Below are 26659 nucleotides of genomic sequence, written 5' to 3' on the forward strand. Positions count from 1 at the left end.
GTATTAAAGTAAAAGGTTCACAGTGAATATTAGGTTGCCAGAAATGTGTTTAGCTATACCATTGTATTGAATTTTGTATCATAAAGTCAAACTAGGTATTTACTACTAATGATTTACTCTGTGGGGTGTATTTGATCACTTGCATGGGGTAACATTGACCATAATGACACATAGTTAATTATTGTCTGATTTTGTCACGGTACTTGTTGAGGCTGATAATTTGATCGCTTCTTGTGATAAATATTGAAATAATTGCAAATAAAGTTGGTTTTTCGAAGATGTTAATTTTTATTCTTGATCAAAGTAACCCCAAAATAGCGTTAAAGAGTTGTAATATTTGACTGCGAACCATTTTTTTTATCTTTTCTTGACATAAAATACTTTTGTAAGGGATTGCATTCGATTATCATTAAAAAAAATATATAGTGTATCAAAGTAACCCCAATGTCAGTTTATGTTTGATCACATCGTTTTTTTTCTGCGTACATTATTTTATTTATTTATTTATTTATTCCTTATTGCACATAAAAAAATAAGTACAAATGGTGGACATAATGCCTTAAGGCATTCTCTACCAGTCAACCACTGGGTTAAAAAAAAACATTTCATACGTGCAGGCATCGTGACAGAAAACAATAATCCTGATATCACTTATTTTCATTATTTTTAAAATCGGGACTTAATCGCGTATAACTACATATTAAACTGACCTCCAACGTTTTAAGGACGGCGTTGTCCCCGTGGTCTCGGAGAAGACTGGCTTGAAATGACATCAACACCTTCTGACAGCCGCGCGAGTTTTTCGAACTACCCGCACTTGGTTTTGATTATCAACTTGAACTGTTTGCGCACTAGGGATGTTACTCTGTCGACATACAACACTGACGATATTTGATTTAACGACTGTCGATATTATTTTCGGCTTACACTTATTAATGACAGGATTCCATGTGGATGAGATCCTAAAACCTTCGTCCCGATTGAAATTGCGATATCACTTATTTTGTTACCTTTTTAGATTTTTAGCAGGAAAAGACTGAAAAAGTTGATGGTCCCATTTTTTTTCTTCCTTAGTTACGTTACGTTGACCAATTTTGAATTTATACTTCTCTAACTCCTACATTTAATGGGTAAAAATACCCATTAAATGTAGAAGCTAGAGAAGTTTAAATTCCCAAATTGGTCAATGTAACCCCAGTTTACGGTAGACACCGTCAACCTATTCTAATAATTCTCTTTTTATTTGAAAGAAAATTCGTTACGATAATATGCATATAAAATATGCAATCTAAGATAAAAAATGCTTTTTTCTATTTATAGTTACAAACTTAGTTCAGATTTTTTTGTACAACTTTTAAAAATTGTTCTACCTATCAAGTTCAAAATAATTTTCCTAGAAAGTCTTTTTACTACTCCCGAACTATTGTTCGTCATTTACAGGGTCGTGCATAGATCTTTAAAACCCTACATAAAAGTCTATTCCCCAAAGCCAGTGTCCGCCGGCTTTCCGCGCATGCGCGCAGTATCGAAAAAACTGAAAACGCATTGTTTGGCTCTGTAACCATGGCAACGCCTTATAACGATACGGCGCGCGTGCGCGGGAAGGCTTTGGGCAGCTGAGCAGAGCTGACAGTGCAAACCTTTGCGTCAAATAACAGGAAACAGTGTGAATTTCACGAAAGTTATTCAAGAAACCTATTAAAAACTAAGTGCATGGTCGTAGAAAAAGTATTGTATGCAACGGTGTTTAACTGAGTCAAAAAAGACGAGTGGCGTGGGTAACAATTTGAGGCGAAGACGCCACGGGGATCTCCTTTAAACGCCTGTTGCATAAAATACTATTTAAAGTTCTGCTTTTGAGATTTTTTCATATTTGAGAAAACAGCCCTTATGGCCTGAAATACGGCATACGGCAGTGATATTGACATTGACATATGCTTTTTCGTATTTTGATGGTATTTTGACTGCACTGTATTTTTTGCCATGCTAATTTGAACCTTATCTCTGAGCGATGTTTTTTAATTTTCAGTTACATCACAGATGTGTATGACATGACATCTAGGTATTTAGCCATTTAAAAGAAACTACAAGGGGCTTTACAGACGTGGCGACTGCAACTGGTACAGGGCCTAAACCATAATTTAAAATTATATTGTGATTTTTATATGTATTTGTGGTTTATTTAATACTAAGTATGAGTTTCAACATTTTCAACTCAAGGAACTGAAATTAAGAGAAGGGACTCGGAAATTGGGTAAGATCAAGAGTCTGATGCAGATGCCGATGGCAGTATTGGATAAGATAAGATATGCGTCGATATTCCCTGTCTTTCTTTGTGTCTCTGACATGACTGCTGCTAGCTGTACTCTATTCATTAGGTTTTTATTTTATACACATACTTTATTTTTGTATCAAAATAAATGATAAATTGATAAAAAACCTAACGACCAAAAATAATAAAGTACCTATCTGTTAGTCTTTAATACACCCCGCATATACGTAATGCACAGCACAGGCCTCCGAAGACCGGCAGGGCAATCATGGTCGCGCGATAAATGGTATAACATCGGGCCGTCCCTATCGCACTTACAAATAGTGTGATAGGGCTGATGTTTTATCATTTATCACGCGACCATAATTGTCTGCCTGGAGGTATCGGCCTTTAGCCCTTCACACACGTCTTTGAATAATGTTTGCGGGGATAGGCAGGCTGACGATTTTTAATCTAAGTATAGAAAAGTAACACAAAATGAAGTGCAAAGTAATTTGAAATACACCTAGATAAACAATCAATTGAATAAGGAACGTTATCTACATATTTAGGTAAATTTAAGTCACATGAGACATGAACAGAGAAGGAAAGCTAGATGATGCGTATTTTTTCTCTGTCTTCTTGTATGCTACCTTTTTTACAGTTTTAATTTCTCAAAGGAGGTCAGTAGTTGACTACAAACTCAAAATAACACTCTTGAAAAAAATTAAGGGTCACTGACCTTTCACAGTAAATTGAGGTAGTGTGAGTGAAGGGTGTTTGTGTGTGTAATGGGGTAATTTGACAGATTCTGAAAATTCTCCCTGCTCTACCCCTTTGAAATCCTTAATCAAAGATGGCGATCTTTGATTTTTACCTTTGGAATCCTTCCTACATCTGATATCGGATCGGATAATGTAAAAACGTATAGGCTTCGTTAAATCAGAATTTTATGTTATAACTTCACCTATAAGCAGATTTGATTGGTTTTGATAGGTACATACATTAGATGTTAAAATAATGTTAAAAAAAGAATCAAATGGTCTTCTATTCGTAAGTATAAGTTAGAAGATAATGAAATTGAAATGAAGAACAGCTCGAACATCATCGCGTGTCGAATCGGGGGTCGGATTAGTGTTAATAAATTGTCACTACGTATTGTAATTAAAATAGAAATGTTAAAGTGAACACAGACACAGCGCTTCCTGTTTTACAAATTACGGACAACTTCATTAAAAAAGGTATTATTTTGTTACGTTATTACAATTCGGAGCCGACAAAGACTTGACCCCAGGTTTTAAATGCAGTTTATTCATTTTAACATTTATATTATTGATTTAAAGATTATCCTCTAGTTGTGGCTAGTACTGTAAGTACGTAAAATTATTAACAGAAAAAACATTAGACAGTTGAGAGAAGGTGAGGAAATGGTCCTATTGTTCTGGAAACGCCATAACTGTCACTCAAAGAATCTGATTATAGTCTTGCGACTGATTGCAGATATGAAATAAGAAGAAAAGGTAGGCATGCACTCACCCAAATTATACATAGAATTTAAGCATGATTTTATCGGTCCCTGTAGAAAATAGAATAGTTACCTACCTAGATAAAATATGTTAAATTATGATGAACATAACCAACTGCATCATTATCGTGATTAAGCGATTAACCACAAAGTCCGAAACATAACGGGCACCAGACCCGAGTGCTTGGTTATTAATTTTATCTTATCATACACAAACCTGACAACTTATAAAAATAATTTTAAAAAGTTATCATTCTTTGTTTCCGCCTCAAATGTAGGTATAATTCCACGACAATGGGGAGCGAGAGGGCCAAGGTGATTTAAGAAAATTACATTATAAAAAGAGTAAAAGAAAACCCTGGGGCAAGGGAGCGGCTGGGCTCAAAGACATTATTATAAAATGTAGTCATTTAAATTCAAACATAAACTCGCTGCCGTATTGAGCCCGTCTTGGATTATAAGTCCGTATTAGATACTTCTTGTGGTGTTGTGGTACCCTTTTATTCTCTATTGGGTACCTTAGTACCTATAGGTAAATGTAATCCCTTTTCATAAATCTTTTTTGTTGCTATCATAAGTTTCCAATAAATCGAAAGTTACGTTGCCTCTTCAGGCTTGAATCGCCAAACGGAATAAAAAGATGAGATTGAAAAATTTCACATGAGGGTTTTTAACAATATTACCATCATTCCTCCTCATTCACGATAGGATAGGTATCATGAAAATTCGTGACTTAATCTCATTCTCATCAATATTATGTCATAGTATTCTATAAACCCAGAATTTACTACTCGATATTAGTCTGCTGAACAGAATACCAATTTATTAGACGAAAAACTGGCGGGAAGCTAAAAATTAGTCTGGGTTTCCGTACATGACAAATTTTGTCCAGACACGCTACGTGTAAATTTAATCTGTTTAGACTTCTGAATATAAAAAAATCTTTTTTAGGGTTCCGTAGTCAACTAGGAACCCTTATAGTTTCGCCATGTCTGTCTGTCCGTCCGTCCGTCCGTCCGTCCGTCCGTCCGTCCGCGGATAATCTCAGTAACCGTTAGCACTAGAAAGCTGAAATTTGGTACCAATATTTATATCAATCACGCCAACAAAGTGCAAAAATAAAAAATGGAAAAAAATTATTTATTAGGGTACCCCCCCCTACATGTAAAGTGGGGGCTAATATTTTTTTTTTTTATTAAGTATAAAGTACTACCTACACCTAGGAATCATTTGATAACAATGGGTACGGTACTATTGAACGGTGCGAGTAGTTTTTACTATCTTTTTCTTAAATTGGAAAACGCAGACACCGTCCGCATCCGCCCGGGAATGAGAACTTGTACAATAAAAACTTTCTTTGTTACCAGATACCATCGCGCAGAACTCTTTCGTGCGAAAGTCTTTCAGACGAGATTACTTACAGCAAACTCGACGGATAAAAACACGTTAGACGTATCTAATGCTATAGATAAGACCATATTATCTCTCTCAATATTATGAAAGTAATTCTATAAAAGTCGTAAGGTTAATAAAAGTTTTAAGTAGGATTTTAAGATATTAATCATTCGAAATGCCCCCGGCATTTGGGCTACTGAGTATACCTACTGGTGTAGTTACAACTTCAGATCGATCATTAGATATGAACTCTAACACTTCAAATTTTAAATATCCAATTTAAAGGTATGCCTGTGTATTTAAACGTCAACGAAAGATTAAATATCTTATCAACATGTATTTATGTCAGCTGGTTTGGTATCTTAGAAAAACCATCTCTGGAAAACAAAACGGCGTGCCTAAGAAAATTACTGCACGCCTCCAACATTTAATTTAACCAGTGACGATATCACAATAATTCCGCTCTGTCACGGCACGCAATTACAAAATATTCTCGAGAGGTTGCAATTAAAACGTTCATCCGCAAAATTCCGACTCGAAACTTCGGAGATTCCCCTTTAGGAGTGTTATTAGAATCACTTGTCAGGAATTTGATAGTCGGATATTTAAGCGAACCAGTTTGCCTAAAATCTTTCTCAGATACCTACTTGTTACGGGTCTCGAGATCACTGTAGGTGGTTGATTTAAGAGGAAAATCGGCCTAGGCACAAAGAGCAATAGAATACAGGGAAGCACCCGGTAATAGCAGGCATTCTTCGAATGACGTCGGCTCGCAAAAGTTTCTTGTTCGCTACCCCTGCCTGCGGCTTTGATAAAATTTTACAAACGTAAAATGACAATTTTATGATGGCATTTCGGCAAGTTGGACTTGATGATGATCTGGTCAGGATCGTTGGATATCGTTAGGTTCGAACTCTGGCGTTTACCTTGAATTGAAGTTTTTTACCTGGATTCGTAAATTCTTGTCCGGAAATATATCTACCTACTTAAAAACACCATCAAGAATAATCTTCCTTATAATTACGTAAGTAAACGACTTTCGCTTATTAATATAATCCCTTGACTGTAACCATGCGTCAACATTTATAAATAATATAAGACAATATAAGAGCAGTGCTTAAGAGTTAGCTACTAAAGCTCGCCCCGAGAATAAATGGATTAGTTGTGTCCGTGCGCCGCCATCTAGCGGGGGTTCTCGAAATTGTATGAGTTATAGTTATTGCATGGATTTCCCCGCTTCCGACCATGTTTTCACTTACACCCCTCTTATAAAGAAACGCCATAAAAATCTGGCGTGGATATTCTTATTAAATTGGTCGCCGTTTTAGAATTATGCTGAACCGCAGATTCCGCAACCGTATCAAGAGGGTCTAAGAATTTAATATGCGTCATTAATATCATTATATCTGGAAATCTATGTAGTTTACACAACTTGTGGTTTTATTTATATTTACTAATTTAAATAGAAATACTGACTAAAAAAAGTGTCAGCTCTTAAAGCAGTCAGGATTCTAAACTTAGAGAAGGAACTTTCAAATGAAACACTCTTAAACCTTCTAACGATTGGAAAATCAGTCCTTAGGTTAATAAATAAACTGGGAGTCGGGTTTAACTCGCTTATTAGCACTAACGAGGCCGTTAATTTCCGTCTGGCGGCTTGCAAACACACACACACACACACATATGTTACTTATGGAACCCCCGCGTAGTCCCACACGGCTTGCGTCAATCGTCTTCGTGACGTCATAGAAAAGTATAATGTACATAGAAAATAATAAACCAGGAAAAAAAGGCGTGGAAAAGAAAAAAAGTTCAGAGTCTAGAACGTCTTTTTCTACTGAAAATCGGTATTGTATAAGTGACAATCTATAAGTGCACACCTAATATCAGAATAAGGCGCTACAAATACCTATGTTCGAACAAGTTTAATAAGTATTGGTTGTAGAAAAGACTAAAGAGGCGACATTTTTCGTTATGATTGGGGTAAGTCAAGTTTACAGTATTGTAACATTTATTTATTTATTGGCCAAGGTAATTTTTACTTATTTTATGTTGAATCCGATTCTAAAGAAATGCCGCAGAAATAATTCCGAACCAGTCGTATCATATCCACCGTTGAGTTACTAAAGTATAAAAAACATAATTATTATCGTATTATTAAATCGCAGTCTCGGACCTATACCTACCGGAGGCATTCATTTACATATCTGATAGAGATATTTAATCCAGTTCAGTCTAATTAAGTAAATGAAGGTGACCGACCGTTTATTCTCGGGTCCTATTCAGAAACAATCAAAATCAATCAAATGAAACCTATAATCAGAGTGTCGCATTCATTCATACAGATATATGTCTATGCTAAGAAAGAAACGAATGCTCGATTTTAATACAATTTTTTTCTAATTGAGGAAACTGTAAGTCTGTAATGTAATTATTCAACTGTGCTAATGTATTATATAAGTGACTGTTTGTTTCTAAATAAATAAATAAAATAAAAAAATACAATTTGATTAGTCAAATCAACTTTTAAGAATAAGGTTTCACATAAAAAGATCTATTAATGATCGTGCCGAAGTCGCGCGCTATGACTCGTAATGTCATTTTATTAAAGGTTGGTTTTGACAAACCTGGGCGACATTGTGGATGGCACAAATTATAGATTCCTTATTAAAATCAAGCAAGCTTAATACTGCAATAATTATCTGATAAGATTGCTTTATAAATATATAAAATAAAATAAATTGTTTACGCACAGCAACGCAGGTATTCGCGATAAATTAAGTTTGTTTTGTCGTATTTTATTTTTTATTCGTGGACCACACACTGCGAAGCAACGGGCCGTGGCTACCTATACTTTAATTACGTAGATAAGAGGACAGTTACATATAACTTTTATGTTATTAAAATATGACAGTTAGATAAATATGTTTTACAACGATATTATCTAACCAGCTACTTACATGCAGTGGAATATTAGTGCATGCTTAGATTCCTACCTAAGTATTAGTCAGTAAGTAAAATATAATATAGATAGAACCCCCTTATTCATAATCATAAACGTTCTTTAAAGTTATCCAGCCGATAAAGTTCGTTTGTCCCTTTCCGATGTATTGGTGTGATAGAAAGTGACAAACGAACTTTATCGGCTTGATAACTTTAGAAAACGTTTATGAATAAGGGGGTAAGTATATGATAGCTCTCTTTGACTTATTGTCATGTATACAGATTTGAGATATATCAACGGGTTTTTAAATGTCATAATAAATACTGTCCATTTATTAAAACTACCCGCAATCTGTGCGTCCTATTATCTTCCGATATGGTTTCGTTAAATCTTCTATTGTGCTTAGTAGGTATTGAGGTAGTTATCTAAGGCCCACTTGCACCAATCACTTAACTCAGGGTTAGTGGGCTGTCATCTGTCACATTCCATATAAAGTGGTGGGTTAACCCTCGGTTAACCCTCCATTTTCTTTGGTGCAAGTGGCCCTAAGAATGGTCTATTTATGTACCTACTAAAATAAAGCTCTGAAGTATTCAGCTTAAAATCTAATATTTGCACTGTCCGATCCTGTTTTTTACCATAATTTATTATTTATTTTATCACAAAGAAAACATATTTAGAAACAAAGAAAATAAAAAGTTATAAAATATGTTAATTAAACTAAAAATGAATAACCTAAATTAACAATAATTTTATTAGTATTCGACACTATCATGGAAAAAAAGCCCACAAAATGAGGGCAGCTAGAGTTGTAGGTACACGTAGCGAATATTGAATTTTATCGGTATTTTACTACGTTCTAATAGTTTAATTAGACATCTATTAAGAAGTTACCTTGGCAGGTATAATAATCGGATTCTTAAGGATCCTTAAGCTTCATGCGCAATAAGGGTCATTTCTTAGATTTTTTTATTGGGATTTTCTATGGATTAAGTAGCCTTAGGGCCAGTTGCATCAACCACATTTGACAGACACATCATCGTCACGCAGCAGACGTCTATGGAGCTTCCCATACTATAAAATTTAACGAACGCTTTAACGGTGACAGACGGTTTGATGCAACCGGCTCTCAGTAAGTTAGTGCAGGTCCAATTGAGTATTTTGTTAGTACTTATACAATAAGGTCAAGGACGGACATCAAGATTATAACTAATACTTACATTAGGTAACATAACTAAGTTATATAAATTGAAGTTACAAAATTAAAATGCAGAAAATTACATGTATACTTCGGTAATTTTTTTTCTATTAGGCTAAAAAATCATGTACTGTATATCATTATATTTTCAAAAATGTTATATTAAATTGCTTAAAATTTTCATTCGATTCTTTAAATCACTACATGTGAGTGTCTTAAGTAAAACGTCCCACTTTGTTAACGTTAAGGCGTGATTTACTTGATTAGGTACTGATACTTGACTTCATAGCAATCGACAAAGTGAGACGTTTTCCCGTGTACACTCACATATTTATTTTAGATTAAAAGTTTCATAATTTGAACTGTAAATTTTAAACTCACCAAACAACAGGCAGCGCCATCTTCATTTTACTCCCCGAACTATCAGGAGCAAGCAACGCGACCCTTTCCCTACGCTCCATTTTCTTTTCATTACCAAACACAACTTAGTATTTTCAAACATTTTTATAATTTCAATCACTCCACAACACTACTTTCTCGGCTTGGTCCTCGCACTGAACTGATAGTGCAATGTGTAACTCAGCTTTCTCTTGGCAAAAAATTCATTTGAATGTTTATAGAAAATTGGGTCCGAGCATTCGGTTGTTCCGAGAAGCAACTACAAACAAAACGTTGGGCCGTTACGCTTTGGCGAAAGAAAGGTCTGTTTTCATGAATTTTAATAAGTTTGTTTGAAATAGTGGATATGCTAATAGGATCTTTGAATTGTATTAGGTTATTTGGTTTCCTTGGCCAAGACCCTTTGGTTTATTAATTTGAAACTGTGTGAACTATGTTTTGGAAATGTAGAGTTATGATATGAGGCGACTTACCAATCATACCACATGCCTGATTTTATTGTACGAATGAATCGCAGATGTTTCTATAGGTAGGTAACTGTCAACTCGCAATTTAAAAAAAAACATACTATTAAAATATTTCCTCAGCAAATAGAATCTAAGATTTTGATTAATGTGCAAACGTACAGGAGTACATTAGAGATTTAATGGTGCAATTTGGTTCTTTCACCGCATCAAAACAATATCGGTTGCCTCATGCCTGGCAACCTCTGCTTCTGTGATTACCTACGTTAGTTAGGTAAGGACCATGTATGCCTGTGCTTCTGTGATTACGTTAGTTAAGTAAGGACCATGTATGTAACTTATGTATGTATGATTATGATTAGTTAAATAGACACCTACCTACTGGCACTGAATCTCGAGTAGTTTCATGTGCTCTGCATACACCGTTTAGGGAATATAGGCTTGAATTTATGTGTATATAACATTATTTTTTATACAGATGTCACATGATTGAAAATAAATGGACAATAATAATAAAACGAACCATATTTTAATAGATTACATAATTTCTTACATGATTATTCATGATTTTAGAAATTATTATTAGGTGCAGTAGATAGGTAATTAAAAATCTTGTGCAAGGTTTTTATCGATAAGAGGATTTTCGATGTTTTTATTTTGTCAAGCACTAACAACTTGACGTTCGTGCCAGAAAAATATCTATGTGAAAAATATCTTGGTGTAGTAATAAGCTAATATGTAACGACGGAACGTAGCGCCATGTGTTGACGGCCAGGGGGCCGATTTTTGAGTCTCACTGTCACTAAAATACCGGTTGAAAACGGTGAATTGCCTATTATTTTCAGTGACAATTTTCTGAATTCAAACGCCGTGAGACTCAAAAATCGGCCCCCAGGGCTCTGGCTAAGTAGGTACCTAAGAATTATTTTTATTGTAATAGGACAATTTTATTAAATATCTAAGTAAACTCTGCCAGTTTCTATTATAATAACAGTTTCTATAATAATAAGAACTTAGATGTAACTTCCGCAGAATTGATAACAGCGCCATCTTTGGATAAACACATGGACTACATCGTGGAAATGGAAGCTGTGAGAGCTTCTGCTTGTTAGGACTTCGCTCGCTGCGAGCTTTTCTACAGATGAGTTGTTGAGAATGAGTAAATTTTCATTTTATTATTAAATTTTAGAAAACAATTGTTAAGACTAAATTTTATATTAGGCTGTCGCAGGTAGTCGAAGAATACTTACTACCGAATGATTAAAAAATGTGAAGTGATAAAAAAAGCATGAATTTATTTAATACCCATTATAATTCTTTAATATTTATCTATCAAATGAAGAGTATAATACAAAATTCCTAGACAAGGAAGGCGACAACCCGTAAAATATATATCTGATACTGTGTTTTGTGTATATTGATTTCAGCGCCATCTTTGATAATTTCTTGAAACTATCACATCCTGGAATTAAATGGCATTGGTCGTCAACCTTGAACCACTTATTTGCAATAAAGTGTTTTTGTAATGTTTTTCGGTAAATTTTAAGTCTCAAATTAAATATTTGTGTTTTGTCCTTGTAAGCTCATTTTAGAATCACATTATTACAAGATAAAGAAATAACAGTTTAGGTATGTTTTGTCCGTCAGCAAGATTTATATCATTATGGGCAGTGAGCGAGGGCACAGATAATAAAAAATTCAAAAAGTTTGCGTCTCTACCAGCCGTATTGGATTCCTGAGGGACTTTTTTTTTCGATTGTTGCATTCTTACTTTTCGTCTTCATAATTAGCAATTAAGTATAATGTACAAGTTAGCAATTATTATATTATAATCTTACCTAATACACTTTTCTCGCAAGTAGATCGAAGTTTTACCACACATTTCTGACAAACGTTCTATTTGTAGCCATTTCTGTTCTAACAATTAGGAGGTTTAGAGCACCTTGCATTTATCAACTATTAGGACAAAATGTGAGTGTTTAGTAAAACGTCCCACTTTGTCGGTTCTAGTTACGGAGCTACGGGCAGTTTAGTGAAATATGGCAAAACCTACCGAAAATCGGTTTTCAATAAAAACTGATTAATAAGACTGTAATAAAGTTATTATTTTGATGCCGGTGCATAAATGTCAAATTTAAGCACCTTTTCAGGGTCTCAAAGTTTAGTGTCGACCATCCCACTTTGTCAGTTACATAAAAAATCGTGGATATCATACTTGTGACTATTTTAGGGAAAACTTCTTACTTTTTCAATGAGTAGTTGTAATATGACAAAAGGCCATGCCAGGATAAGCTAAGTGAATCTGCCCCCAGCGAGTTTTGGCTTGAATTTTTTTTTATTGATTCGTCTTTCTATTAGTATCGAGTATGCCAAATTTCAGCTCCCAAAACTTTATAGTTTAGTAATAAAAAAAAACGAAATTTAAGCTTTCTTCGATATTTTTTTTTCCGGGCAGCCGATTTTGACGTGCTTCACGTATATTGTGCATATAGGTAGGACAATCATATGATATTAATTTTGTGTTATAAGAAAAGTTTTTCGCAATTTGTCACTTTTTTTTTATAAAAAAACATATTGCCAGTATACGGCCAGTGTTTATGACGAACGTGCACGTTTCTCTGGAGTTTGTCAGCGATTCGTTTTAACGAGCGTGTATGGGAATAAAATGTATTGTGATGTATTCAATTAAAAAAAACACCTTGTTCTACCACAGATAAAATTAAGTATTTATATTCATTTGGTAGCTTATTAAAGAGGCTTACTTTGATGAAAAATTTGGAGGTGTCGCTTGCATGAGATAATACTTAAAAATTTTTTTTTTTTTTTTTAAGTTTTTGTACGGCAATATAACACAAAATTAATATCATATAGTTGTCCTACCTATATTCACAATATACGTGAAGCACGTCAAAATCGGCTGCCCGGAAAAAAAATATCGAAGAAAGTTTAAATTTCTTTTTTTTTTTTATTACTAAACTATAAAGTTTTGGGAGCTGAAATTTGGCATACTCGATACTAATAGAAAGACGAATCAATAAAAAAAAATTCAAGCCAAAACTCGCTGGGGCAGATTCACTTAGCTTATCCTGGCATGGCCTTAAGTTATCTTTTGGTGAAAGAATTATGTCTGTATGTCCAATAGTTATTTTTTTCATTTATTCAAATATTGCAAAGTGAAAAAAACGACAACTGTTAAACTTTGGGACGGCAAAAAACAAACTTGTACTTTGAAGTTATGAAGTGATGGGGTATCAAATGAATTGACACACTTTAAGAATTTCAAATTAGTCAAAATCATGTCTGTGACCTTGGTAGTTTGAATATAAAAGTATTTTGAAGCTAAAAAGATAGAAATAGTTCTATGGATCCCTTTAGTCGAAAATAGAATATATTACATACTAGACTAGTGGCTCTGGGCTGAGCTTTGGGGCCGGTCAAGTATTACGTAAGCACTGTAGAGGGGGGTGTAAATAATTGTAATAAATCTGTTTACGTAATATTTGAATGACCCCCGTAGACCTTCGTGATATTATTAGAAAACGCAAAGTGAAAACGGTTTGTTCTTTTAGTCAAACGATCACATTCAAGTCACGTAGTCTTTAGCGCCATACGCGCTATTGGCGCTTAAGTCCTTTATGAAAAAAATCCAAGTACTGTCCCGACAATAACATTTTACTTTATCATAGAATCTGGTCACAAAATCTCATGAAAATAAATACAGAATAAAAAAAAATATTTAAAAGATATAATTTCGATATGACTTGAGATTAGTTTATTAATTAGGGATTGCTTCGCAAACTGTGTTTATGTTTAACTGTCACTAACACTACTACAATACATTTTTTTTTTAACTAATAAGGAATTTGTGGAAATAAAAAATAGTGACATATTTAAAAAAAATATATTCAAATGTTGACAACCCCAGACCACTGATATCCTCTTATCCCTACACAAAACGAACGCACGCACACTCCCATGAATTTCAAACGTGTGTTCGAGCTTTTTTAGTTCTTGTCGTCTTAGCCACGCCGCACGTACGCCATGTTAGTTTATCTGCCGTCTCCCTCGCTCTCGCTGTTGCTACCGTGTGTAACATGAGAGGGTGTTTTATAGCTATCTCTTTTGCACTAAAGGAGAGTGGATTGTTTGGGAGATCTGTTGGCAAATCGCAAAGAGCGAGCGGTCTACCATTTCAAGAAGGGGAATGAAAATAAAAAAAAAAAAACAAGTATGGCGGGGTTTGGGTGGTCAGATCGGCTGTATTACACCAAAATTAATGGTGATTTGGTGGATTAATTAAATTATACTGTAAATAAAAGTATTTCGACCTAATATTGTAGCTCCTACAGCTACACATTATTTTTAAACTTTTATTTGTGCAATTATTTATTATTTAGGTACTCACCTTTAGGACTACGTCTTGACGGAGGTAGGAGTTATATCTTATTCACACCATCTTGGCGAGATCTGCAACAAATATAAATATTTTATAAATAATATAATAAACTTAGATAGCACAGCATACCAACCTATTTATCTAATTGTTTATTTTAAAGAAACAGGAAGGTTAAGCGACAGTGGGAATTTTTGGTAGGAAACCATATGCCTTACGTATCTTTGTCAGTCTAAAAATAACAAACCTAATAAGTTGAATGATAAAAACCAGACCGCCATAACATGTCAAAAGAGTCAAGTGCTCATCTTTCATTCCTCATTAGTTTATTTTTTAAATACTTATTAAAAAAAACAAGCATGCATGCAGTGAGATGTTAGTTATCTACACTTCTACAGTTCTTCTGACTTGTTTTTATGTGGGAACTGCGAATACATAAGTACCTATATGGTACCTATAGTTCACTATCGTTTGTAAAGATGAGTATAGGAGGTAGTTTTCCATACCTAATGAGGTATTTATATGCATTTTACACGGGGTGTAGATACACATTTGCTGAAACACCCCGAAAGAGGCTCCTATAAACTCATCTAATTGGGCACAAGAAATAATTGTCATCCGTAATAGTTGACATAAGAAAACAATATTTATTGAGTTTGGGTATTAAAAGGGTACGATCACTAATACGTACCTATTTTTAACCGCCTTCCAAATCTCAAAGGAAGGGGCTTTCAATTCGTCTGTATTTTTAGGGTTCCGTACCAAAAAGGTACAACAGGAACCCTTATGGTGCGACTCTGTCCGTCTGTCTGTCCGTCTGTCACATTCCTAAATATCTCGAGAACTACTAATGCTATCAACTTGAAATTTGGAATAGTTGTGAACATTGTGAACCTCTACAAATAGAAGGTATAATTTTTTTAAATTTATTAATTTTAATTGTAGAAAATGGCCAAAATGAAAGGGGGGCAAACTGTAAATTTCAAGTTACTAGGTCAAGTGGGGTATCGTTAGAAAGAGCTCAAATTGAACGTAAATAAATTATTTTTTATAATTTTTTTGTTGTGAAAAAAAAAAGAATTTTGAAGGAAAATGTAAAAAAAAATACCGTTCCCCCCCCTTATCTCCGAAGTTTACCAACAAAAAATTATGAAAATTTTAGGAAACATTGGTTTTATGCTAAATATTACAGGAAAAATATAATCGTGTTTGTATCTTGAAAACTTTTTTTTTTATTCACAAAAAACTTTTCATATTTTTACTTTTAATTTACCCACCTTTGCGGATGTATATAGTACTTAAAATTAATACGAGATGTTACGTAAATCATCTTCTTTCCAATAAAGTAAAAATTGTTTAAATCGGTTAACATCATAAAGAATAATCCCTGAAAAACCAACATACTATGGTCGCGCAAATTAGTTAGCGAATTCACCGAGAGATGGCGCTATACACAATAATGCTCATGTACCTATACTTTTGTCTTCTCTTCTGGTCAAGTCGTTAGAGTTATGTGAAAACATGAGATTATTTTAACTGGCGAGTTTGAAAGTTTGTACGGAACCCTCGGTGGGCGAGTCCGACTCGCACTTGACCGGTTTTTTTTTTTTATTATTTGTAAAATCATGAAGTGATTTTACCAAGAAGTTAAGGGGAGAACTGTAGCCTATCCAACCTAAGTGCCCTAGCACCCTAAACAACCCTACACATCCCTACAGCCCTAGCCCTAACTATAAATTAATAATACATATATTTAATAAGTACAGGATATCTGCACCATGAGACCTAAGGTACAGACGGATAGGGAAGGAAATGGGTAATGGAAAGGATTTTCTCACTGCTACCAACAGTGAGAGGAAAACCTTATACTCAAATGATACAGCCACGATGTCCAGGATCAAAGAGATTTATTTACACTTTTTACAAGCTATTTATACTAAATTATTCTATGTTTGCGTAATACCACGCTGCAGTTTCTTCATATTAAGTGCAAACGTAGTTTGTGCAAGCACGTGAGCCGATGCAGTTTCTTGTCCCAGATTGATGCTGCTGATGTCAGTAGGTATGTTCACTGCACGTGAACATTCTGGCGCCTCTCAGAAGGGCTGGGTGTTGACGGAGTAGTCCTCAATTGGTAAAGTTGTACAGTGGGCTGCGCGACCGGTCTGGGCGCGCTCCTCTGCGCAACTGGCAGCGCGTAGACGTGCGGCTGCGTGGGAGGCCGGTGCCGGCGCCGAGGTGCAGGCGATCCGCTTGCTGGCGGTTGGTCTGGTGTGCCGCTGGCCCCTGGTGCTGGCTCCCATGTTCGTCTCCCTGTCATCTGTCGTAGTTTCCTTGCAATCTGTGGACCGAAACAGTATATTAGTACAGTTAATAATAAACATACTATTATTGTCGAACAGCTAGCTACATAGGTTTGGGTAGTGATACTTTTCCAAACCGTATTGTCTAGGGTTGTTTGTAGGGTATGTTCTTTTTTTATTAAACTAGTAAAAATGTCATTAGAGCTATCTACTACCTGTTCTTTAGATAAATCTTTATGAAAATCAACTAAGGACTGATTATCTAACTTAAACTCTATAGTCTTACTGTATGAAGCTAAAATATTAGTTACAACTGTTCTTTTTGCGGCTAAACTAGTCGTAATTGTCTTTATAATACAGTTCTCAGAAATTTGAATTATTCCAATGTCATGAATAGTTATCTCTTGTCTCTGACCATCACACACAATGGACACCGTTTCTGGTTGTTTAGTTAAATATATCCATGTATTTGTCATTTGAACTTGTTTCCAGATAATGTTACTTGTAAATTTATACCTTCGGATTGGACAATCTGTAGTATTTTCATTCTTAGTAATAAGTCTAACAATGCAATTTTGGTTTAATTGCATGTTCTTCACGGCCACAGGAAAACAAATGAAACTGTCAAATTTGCGTAAACAATCTTTAAACTCTTCATGACTAAGTTCAAAATACCGTTCGTTATTATAATCTATTCCTATAAATGTCTGGGGAATGTCAAAACCTTGTAACCCGTTTTTAGTTTTCTCAGGTATCGGAGTAATATGTACTAAGGTATATATTGCCTTTTCAGCTATTGGGAAGTAAGCCGATACTTGAATATGAGTTTTATTTTCAGATAGTCGCGTGTCTATCAGCTGGTTTTGTATTATATTTATACTTGATGGCAACTTGCTGTTTGCGCGTTTTATAACATCAGCTATACTTTTAGGGGCCAGTACGCTGTATACTGAAGCCTTTGATATGTATATTTGCACTATCCCAGAATAATAGTCTATTATTTCTTGAATGTAGTTATAGGCCAGTTGGTACGACTGCAGCACTTGTATTTGAACTATGTTAGAATTAATTGTCTTGAACCATCGGTTGTTATCATTTATATATGTCATGGCTTGATTAAGTTTTGTCTGGAACCTTTCTAATTTACTGCGTATACGCTCTTCGGTGTCGTTTACGGCTGATATGGTTGAGATCATGAATTTAGTCTGATGATTTGCCGAGTCTATTAGTTTCTGTTGGTTGTCTTGCAGTGTACTTATGTCTTTGTAGACTTGGTCATTAACTCCGAAAATGGAAGTCATTATTTGTCCCATTAACCCTCTTCTTTTTCTGGTGGTGTTAATTTCTGTCAAATATTCATAAGTTCTTTGAAACTGATGAATTTCCTCTTGCAAATGATGGTAGTACTGGCTGCAATGAGTCTGCTTATCCAACGATGTTGCGTAATCACACAGTGATTTAATCTGTGCCGAAACCTGTCTTGTTGATTCGAATTTTTTGTCTAATATTGACTTTTCAAAATATGTGTCAATCCTGAATGTTCCTCGGTCGAGTGTCGCGTTTCCCATTTGTTCAATGTACAACCCCGGTCCCAGCTGCTTAGTTGTGAACGTTGCTGTCGTTGTTGTACACAGTTGCAATATAGTCATGAAGCTCAGCATTAGATTTACTAATGAATATTTGCATGCTCGTTTCGTTTTTACGGTGGCTGTTGCTATGTTAATTTTGGCAGGCATCTTCACTTCGTTCGTTTCTAAATTTTCATTGACTGGAAGTGGGATTAATGTGTGAATTGCCCGTTTTTGGTCAGAACCTTGTGGCCTTTCTAGTGTAACTACCCTCGTGTTCCCATCACTGCCAGGGTGAACTTCTTTTACTTTTGCTAGTGGCCACTTACTTGGGCTGATGTTCGAGTCCTTAACAAGAACGACTGTGCCGATCTTTAGATTGTCTTCGTTGGCTTTCCATTTATAACGCTGTTGTAATTGGTGCAAATAATCTTTAGTCCAAGTGTTCCAAAAGTCCTTTTTCATTTTTATGAGGTCGGTATTCGTGTCCATTATAGGGTCTGGAATTCCTACAGCCTCGCGGCCAATCAGGAAGTGACTTGGAGTTAATACTATGTTGTCGTTTATGTCGTCTGTTTGAATACATAATGGTCTAGAGTTCAAACATGATTCAATTTGATACAAAAATGTTGAAAGCTCTTCGTAGGTCAACGTGCTGTCTCCTATTACACGCTTTAAGTGGTGTTTCATGGATTTTACTCCCGATTCCCAAATGCCACTTAATATCCAATATTTTTGTCGTATATATGATAAAGTCAGTCGGTTCCCACCGTGTAATGTCTTTTCATGTGCTTCTCGTACTATTATTGTTACGACGTGATGATCATACGGCAATATGAGTGGATGTTTTTGATCATAAGGCAACTCTGATAAGTGAAGTCTCCCTCCAGCTCTAATGAGCCCTTCTTCGTCAATATATGGGTCTAAGCTTGACAGTCGATCTCCTTTTGGCAAAGGCAACCTTTTTTGAGCACTTTGCACTGCTGTTGAAATGCTTCTTGTTGTACTTGTAAAATTATGGTTTTTCTTGTTTTCTCGATCTCTTCACATGTCAACATGTCTTTGCTTTTGCTTCGACGTATAAATCGTAAGCAATACGACAGTACACGTACCATCCGTTGAAAATTTGAGAATCTCTCGAAAGTTTCGTTATTATGTTGAATTTTCACTGTCGCTTGATGACATAATTTTACTTCGTCTTTCGGCACTGGGATGGTTTCTGTATGTTTTATGTCCCCGTCTTGTAACCATTTTGGCCACTCCACCATAATGTATTTTCTTTCAATTTGCTAGGGTCTATTCCTCTTGAAATTAAGTCAGCTGGGTTATCTGCAGATGCAACATGATTCCAGGCCGCCTGAGGTAGTGTTTTCTGAATTTGTGACACCCTGTTAGCGACAAACGCTTTCCATCTGTCAGCTTCGCCCTTTATCCATCCGAGTGTAATCATAGAGTCAGTCCAACAGTATATTTTTACGTCGTTGCAACTAAGAGCTGCGTTTATTTTCGTCATTAATTTTGTCAATAGTTCTGCGCCACATAATTCCAGTCTTGGTAATGTTATTTTATGTTTCTTTGGAGCAACTTTTGTTTTGGCCTGCAGTAACGATATTTTGTACTCGCCATTTATTTTTGTCCGACAATACACAACTGCACCGTACGCCTTTTCCGATGAGTCACAATACCCATGCAACTCGAGCGGTGACTCATTAAAGTGTATCCATCGTGGTATTCTAATTTCTTCTAGGCATTCTAATTGCTGTTGTATATTAGTCCATTTTTTATTAATTTCGTCCGGCACTGCGTCGTTCCAATTTAATCCAGAGAGCCAAAGTTCCTGGATCAAAAGTTTCATTGAAATAGTCACCGGCTGTAGCCATCCAAGAGGATCAAATATCTTTGCAACTTCGGATAAAATAAACCTTTTTGTTGGTTTGTCGCTGTGTGTTATTTTTATTTTAAACCGAAAGTTGTCTTCTTCTGGTGACCATGTAACTCCTAACGATTTTCTAGCTTCGTCCATGGGCAACTTTATCATTTTGTCGTCAGAGTCTCCACATGGAATCTGTGCTAACAATTCAGCGCTATTTGATGACCATTTTCTTAAATTAAATCCACCCGCGCGTAACATGTCGGTTAATTGTGTCTGTAACACTTTTGCTTCGTCAATGTTTTTACTTCCAGTCAGAATATCGTCTACGTAAAAGTCTTCCAACGTGACTTTACTTGCCAATGGAAAGTTGTGCTGCTCATCTTTGGCGAGCTGTTGTAAAGTTTTAATTGCTAAATATGGGGCGGACGTCTGACCATAGGATACAGTAGTGAGCTCGTATTCTTCTATCGGTTGTTCTGAACTCCACCTCCACAATATTCTTTGATAAGTCAGGTCATCTTCATGCATCTTAATAAATCGATACATTTTTTCTACGTCCGCAACTATCACAATCTTATGTTTACGCCATCGCAATAAAATTGTACTCAAGTCTTGCTGTAAACGAGGTCCTTTGTGTAGATTGTCATTAAGGCTCAAGTTTGTGTTCGATTTGCTACTTGAGTCAAAAACGCAACGAAGTTTCGTTGTTAATGCATCTTCTCGAATTACAGGCTGATGTGGGACGTAAAACTTGCCCTCATAGTAGTCATTTTTGTTAACTTTCCTCATGTGACCCATTTCTAAATATTCTTGCATAAACTCGTTGTATTGTTGTCGCAGATCTTCATGTTTACTCAACTTTTTTCTAATTGTAATAGTCTAGCAACTGCTTTTGGTCGTGTTTCCCCGTACTCAACCGAGGAGTCCTTAAAAGGTAGTCTAACTGTATAAGTTCCGTCCGAATTGCGTCTTGTCGTTTGATAAAAGTATTTTTCACATTTTTGATCGTCTTGGTTCATCTGATAATCGTCTGGGACTTCCTCTAATTCCCAATATTTTCTCAATTGCGTGTCGTTAACACGCGTTATTAAACTTATTGTTTTTAACCCTTGCGAACGTTCTGTTTCGGAACGCCCAGAAAATATCCATCCAAACTCTGTATTTTGAGTGATAACGCCATTTTCAAATTTTTCTAATCCTTGTAATATGAATTTCGCGAAGTCTTCAACGCCCAAAATAATGTCAATCGGGCCTCGTTTGTAATAGGTAGGGTCAGCAATAACCCTATTGTTAATTTTCTGCGGATCCACTTGGTCAATATCTTGTTCTGGTACCGCTTTGGTTAATTTCGATAACACAATTAGCGATGTTCTTAGTGAAAATTGGCTGGAAAACCTTGGTTTTAATGTGACGTCTATCATGTAGCTGGAGGTTTTCGGTGCTTCGTCCCCAACCCCATTTATTTCGGCGTTTATTTTCTGTTTGGGAAGCCCTAGCAGTTGAGCTGTTTCTGGTGTACATAATGAAATCTCAGAACCTTGGTCACAAAGTACACGTAGTAAGTGTGATGTGCCATCGTAACCTATCACCTGTACTAAGGCTGTGGCCAATATCTTGAAATTCTGAGTTTTATTTTGTTGCGTAGTAGTATTTGAACTATGTCGTTGAACATTATTTTCATGCGGGGTCGGTTTATAATATAGTGTCTTTTTATCCGTGTTTGGTTTGGATGCATTATAGGTATTTTGTGTTGTTGTGTTCTTGCCATTGGATTTTGAAGCTAAATAGTCATTATAATTACGGTGCAAGAGTGTAGAATGACCCTTGTTGCAGATATCACATTTCTTGTATTTATTGCTTACACACTCTATCTTTGCGTCGTGCATTAAGCATAGTTGACACATCTGTTTTTCTTGCACTTTTCTACTTCTGTCACTCACTTGTAGCGCTAGAAATGCTTGGCACTGATGTATATTATGCTGATTATTACAGAACCAACACATTCCTTTCTTATGTTGCCAAGTTGTCGACCTCTCTTTGTTTTGATTCGATGTCACTGTAAAGGTAGGTTTACACTGTGGTTTGCTTGACTCTAAGCTTTTAAATCGTTTTTCCAAGAACTTCATCATGTCACTGAATTTTTGAACCTTGCTCGGCTCGTCTAACTGATCTTCGTACTTCATATTTGTGTCCGAATCCCATTTCCGACTTACAATACGGCTTAGTATGGGATCCCATGTCGAAATGTCTATGTCTTGATTTTTCAATGCCTCTAAACACTCGTTAACGCAATCGTGCATGTTACGTAACATTCTCGCATCCGCTTGTTGAATTTTTGGCAGTTCTAATAATTTGTCAATAAATGTCTGGGTCACAAGTCGCTCGTCTCTATAGCGATTTGTCAACAATGTGAGCGCGGCCTTATAATTAACCTCGTTCACGGTCAAATGCTTGATCAGCTTTTCTGCGTCGCCTCGAACATGTGTCTTTAAATATTGCATTTTTTCTGTTGTTGATAAAGTACAGTCTTCGTCAATAATTTTCTTAAATAAGTCATAAAATGAAGTCCATGATTCGTAGTTTCCCGTGAAAAATGGTATCGTAATTCTGGGTAACTTAGTTGATGAGGTTTTACTGGTCTGTTTGTCTTGGCTAAAAACTTTTTCTTGCAGCAACTCCATTACGGTTTCATATTCGTCTTGCATGTCGGTGAATAAATCGTCTATGAAATATTCGTCGGTTACTGTACACTGCTCGTATAACAGCAACAATTGCATATGGGTGTCGTCTATTTCTTGAAATAGTTTTTCAAGGGTCCTGGTCAAACTTTGCAAGTGCCATGTAGGTTTATCTTCCGTTATGGCGGTCTGTGCGGTCAGAAGTCTTTTTCTAAGCTGATTTAATCTATACTTTTGAATAAACAGCTTAGACGTAATAGTGGAGTCTTGTTGCGCATTCGGATAACAAGTTGTGCTTGTCTTGGGTTCCGTGATACTCTTACTACCCGAAGCGGTCGTAATGTCGATAATTTCTTGTTGTCGTTTTAAGTCGTTTTCAACTGTTGTCAAATGCAGCATGGCTTCTTCATAGCGTTTTCTTATGCTGGTGTCGAAGTAGTTGAGAGTGAGGTATTTATGCGTGGACAATACCTCCTGGTCCTGTAATAGTCTGTGGTTTTGTAATGCTCTTTGATAAATACTGTCCAAATTTGATTTTCTTTCGTCCACATATTTTTGCGTCTTCCTGGCTGTTGAGTCTTTTTTGATGTTTGCCCAAATCCTTCTAATTTCTTCACAGTCTTCTTCCTGGTTTTTGATTAAAACGTTGATCTCGTCGATGGTCAAAGCCATTGTGTGTTCCGGTCTTCTTTCTTCTTTCTTCTTTCTTCTTTCTTGAAGTCCCTACTTTCCCTAACCTACTCCTATCGCCCTACGACGTCAGCAAGTACTGCTCTCAGCGCCCTCGCATACAGTATCGCAACTTCTCAATTGACTGGTTGAACCCGCTTGTGGGAGGCCAGCAACCGATCTGCTACTGTACGGGTACCTTCTCCGAAAGCAATACCTACTAAGTACTTCGAATTACCACAATACTGGTGCTTGTTTGAGTACACCAGCATGCAGCTCTCCAAAGTGTCAGTCAGTCAAAGTTATGTCAGGGACAAGAGGACCGCGATTTTACCTAACTCAAACTGATTCAAATTTTTCGAAGGACCAAATGTAAAATCATGAAGTGATTTTACCAAGAAGTTAAGGGGAGAACTGTAGCCTATCCAACCTAAGTGCCCTAGCACCCTAAACAACCCTACACATCCCTACAGCCCTAGCCCTAACTATAAATTAATAATACATATATTTAATAAGTACAGGATATCTGCACCATGAGACCTAAGGTACAGACGGATAGGGAAGGAAATGGGTAATGGAAAGGATTTTCTCACTGCTACCAACAGTGAGAGGAAAACCTTATACTCAAATGATACAGCCACGATGTCCAGGATCAAAGAGATTTATTTACACTTTTTACAAGCTATTTATACTAAATTATTCTATGTTTGCGTAATACCACGCTGCAGTTTCTTCATATTAAGTGCAAACGTAGTTTGTGCAAGCACGTGAGCCGATGCAGTTTCTTGTCCCAGATTGATGCTGCTGATGTCAGTAGGTATGTTCACTGCACGTGAACATTATTATTATGTCGTATGGCTTTATTCCTGTTAAAATTTAAATTATTATACATGCATATATAGTAAGATTACAATTTAACATCCAATTTAAGTAGCCAATCCCTTGCTTCCGGTGTGATTGCCAGGAGGTCTTGCATATTTCCGGGAAACCTCCTTTTAGGGGTTTACTAACGATTCGCCAAAAAACGTTTCCCAAAGTTTCACATCCCAAACTATTATTCCCAAATTATCATTTCCCAAATAAACGTTTGGCAAAACAACTTATCGCAAATTGACATTTAGCAAAACTTTTTTTGGCAAGTATTTGTTTCCCAAAATATTTACTTGGTCAAATTTCATTTTACCTAATATTATTTAGTCAAAAGTATTGTTAGGCAAAATTTCCATTTCCCAATATATTGTAATTAAATGGTGCACTGGAAATTTGTTTGTTAATTTTATACTATGTGTCCAAGATTTGTGTGAAATAATGTGTATGTCGTACCTACTTTTTTTTCCTCCGGCTGCAAATGTCAAGGATGACAATTTCACTTACATGTCCGGATACATTCTATTAATAAGAAACCTTATGTTTTCATACCATTATGTTCTATTAATTTTTAATTACTTTAAAACGCCATTTGCTCACTGTCAACCTAACACGCTCCTCCTCGCTTCGCTTGTCGTCGCACCTAAACTGACCCTGTCACACACGAGTTTTCTGTTACAATACTAATAAAATTATTACATTACATTTATGCCTTGTAATATTTATTGTCAAACGTGGTGTAATTTGTAGAAACATTTTTTGACAAAAAAATAGTTGACAAAATAATTTTGTCCAGTAATATTAATTTGACAAAAATAAAGTTGAGCAAACTTTTCGTGTCCAATCCAACTGAAGCCTTGGGAATAAAACTGAAATTATCATTTGACAATTTTAAGTTAAATTTGGCAAAAAAATCTTCGGTAAATTAATCCCGTAGAAATGAAAATGCAAATGCCTAAATATTTTCGAAATTTGCGATGTGAAATTTTGACTAAACATGTTTTTGGGATATAAGTTTTGCCATTAAAAACGTTTGCGAAATAAAGTTTTGACTAAATAAAATTTGACTAAGTAAAATTGTGCCAAATGATAATTTGACCAAACAAAATCATTGCGAAACATACCTTTGCCAAACAATACTTTGGGAAATGAAACTATTGCGAAATGATTATTGGGAAATGAAATTTGACGAAACGTTTTTTGGCGAAACGGCAGGACACCCCTTTTAGGACATTCTTCAGCTATGTGAGAGATGGTTTGGATTGGCTCTCCACAGTCACAGGATGGCGACGACGAAATTCCCCACCTGTAAAGGTTTTCATTGGAACGGCCTACTCCCGTTCGGATGCGGTTTATTTTTTATTTTTTTTAGTGTTTGTTCCTCGATATCTCCGTCGTTACTGGACCGATTTTGAAAATTTTTTTTTGATTGAATGTATATGCATACAGATTGGTCCCATTTTTCTCACAACCCAGTTCTGATGATGGGATTCTGGAGAAATCGAGGGAACTCCTCAAATCTGAAAGGCATACATATGGTGATTTTTGTGTTTTTAAAGGAACAGCATGCATTTATGTACGGAACAGTGACATTTGGTGCAGTGGAACTCCTGATGATGGTCAGAATGGAACTCCTCAAATCTGAACGGCACACTTATAGTGACTTTGGTATTTTTATAAGAAAAGCTTGCACTTACGTCCAAAACAGTGACATTTGGTGCAGTGGAACTGCTGATGATGGTTAGAACAGAAATCCTCAAATCTGAACGGCACACTTATAGTGACTTTGGTATTTTTATAAGAACAGCATGCACTTACGTCCAGAACAGTGACATTTGGTGCAGTGGAACTGCTGATGAAGAGTGAGCCGCCCCTGGTTAGAGTTCCGTTCTGATAATCATTCTCATCTGTAAGTACTTCAGAATCATCCAAATTTCAAAATTGGTTCAGAAATGACGGAGATATCGAATAACAAACATTATAAAATATACAGACGAATTGATAACATAATCCAACATTTGAAAGTATTTATCACCAGAACCCCAAAGGAAGGCGGTTTTTTTTTTCTTAAAAATTATTTATTTATTTATTTGAAGAACCAACAGCTCACAATTCAGAATAATGATATAATA

At 35.8% G+C, this 26659-nt stretch overlaps 1 protein-coding gene across 3 annotated transcripts in view; it reads right to left on the bottom strand.

Annotated features, from left to right (window-relative positions):
• LOC125237033 (homeobox protein abdominal-B) overlaps nucleotides 1–26659 on the bottom strand; it is a 153083-nt gene that overhangs the window by 45785 nt on the left and 80639 nt on the right. For all 3 annotated transcript variants that reach the window (XM_048143959.1, XM_048143976.1, XM_048143969.1), the window contains one exon: nucleotides 14582–14643. The gene's annotated coding sequence lies outside the window, so the exon portion shown is untranslated. The remainder of the gene's footprint in view (nucleotides 1–14581; nucleotides 14644–26659) is intronic.

This window comes from Leguminivora glycinivorella, chromosome 2 (assembly GCF_023078275.1).
Source record: "Leguminivora glycinivorella isolate SPB_JAAS2020 chromosome 2, LegGlyc_1.1, whole genome shotgun sequence".
In the NCBI taxonomy this organism is placed as follows: domain Eukaryota; kingdom Metazoa; phylum Arthropoda; class Insecta; order Lepidoptera; family Tortricidae; genus Leguminivora; species Leguminivora glycinivorella.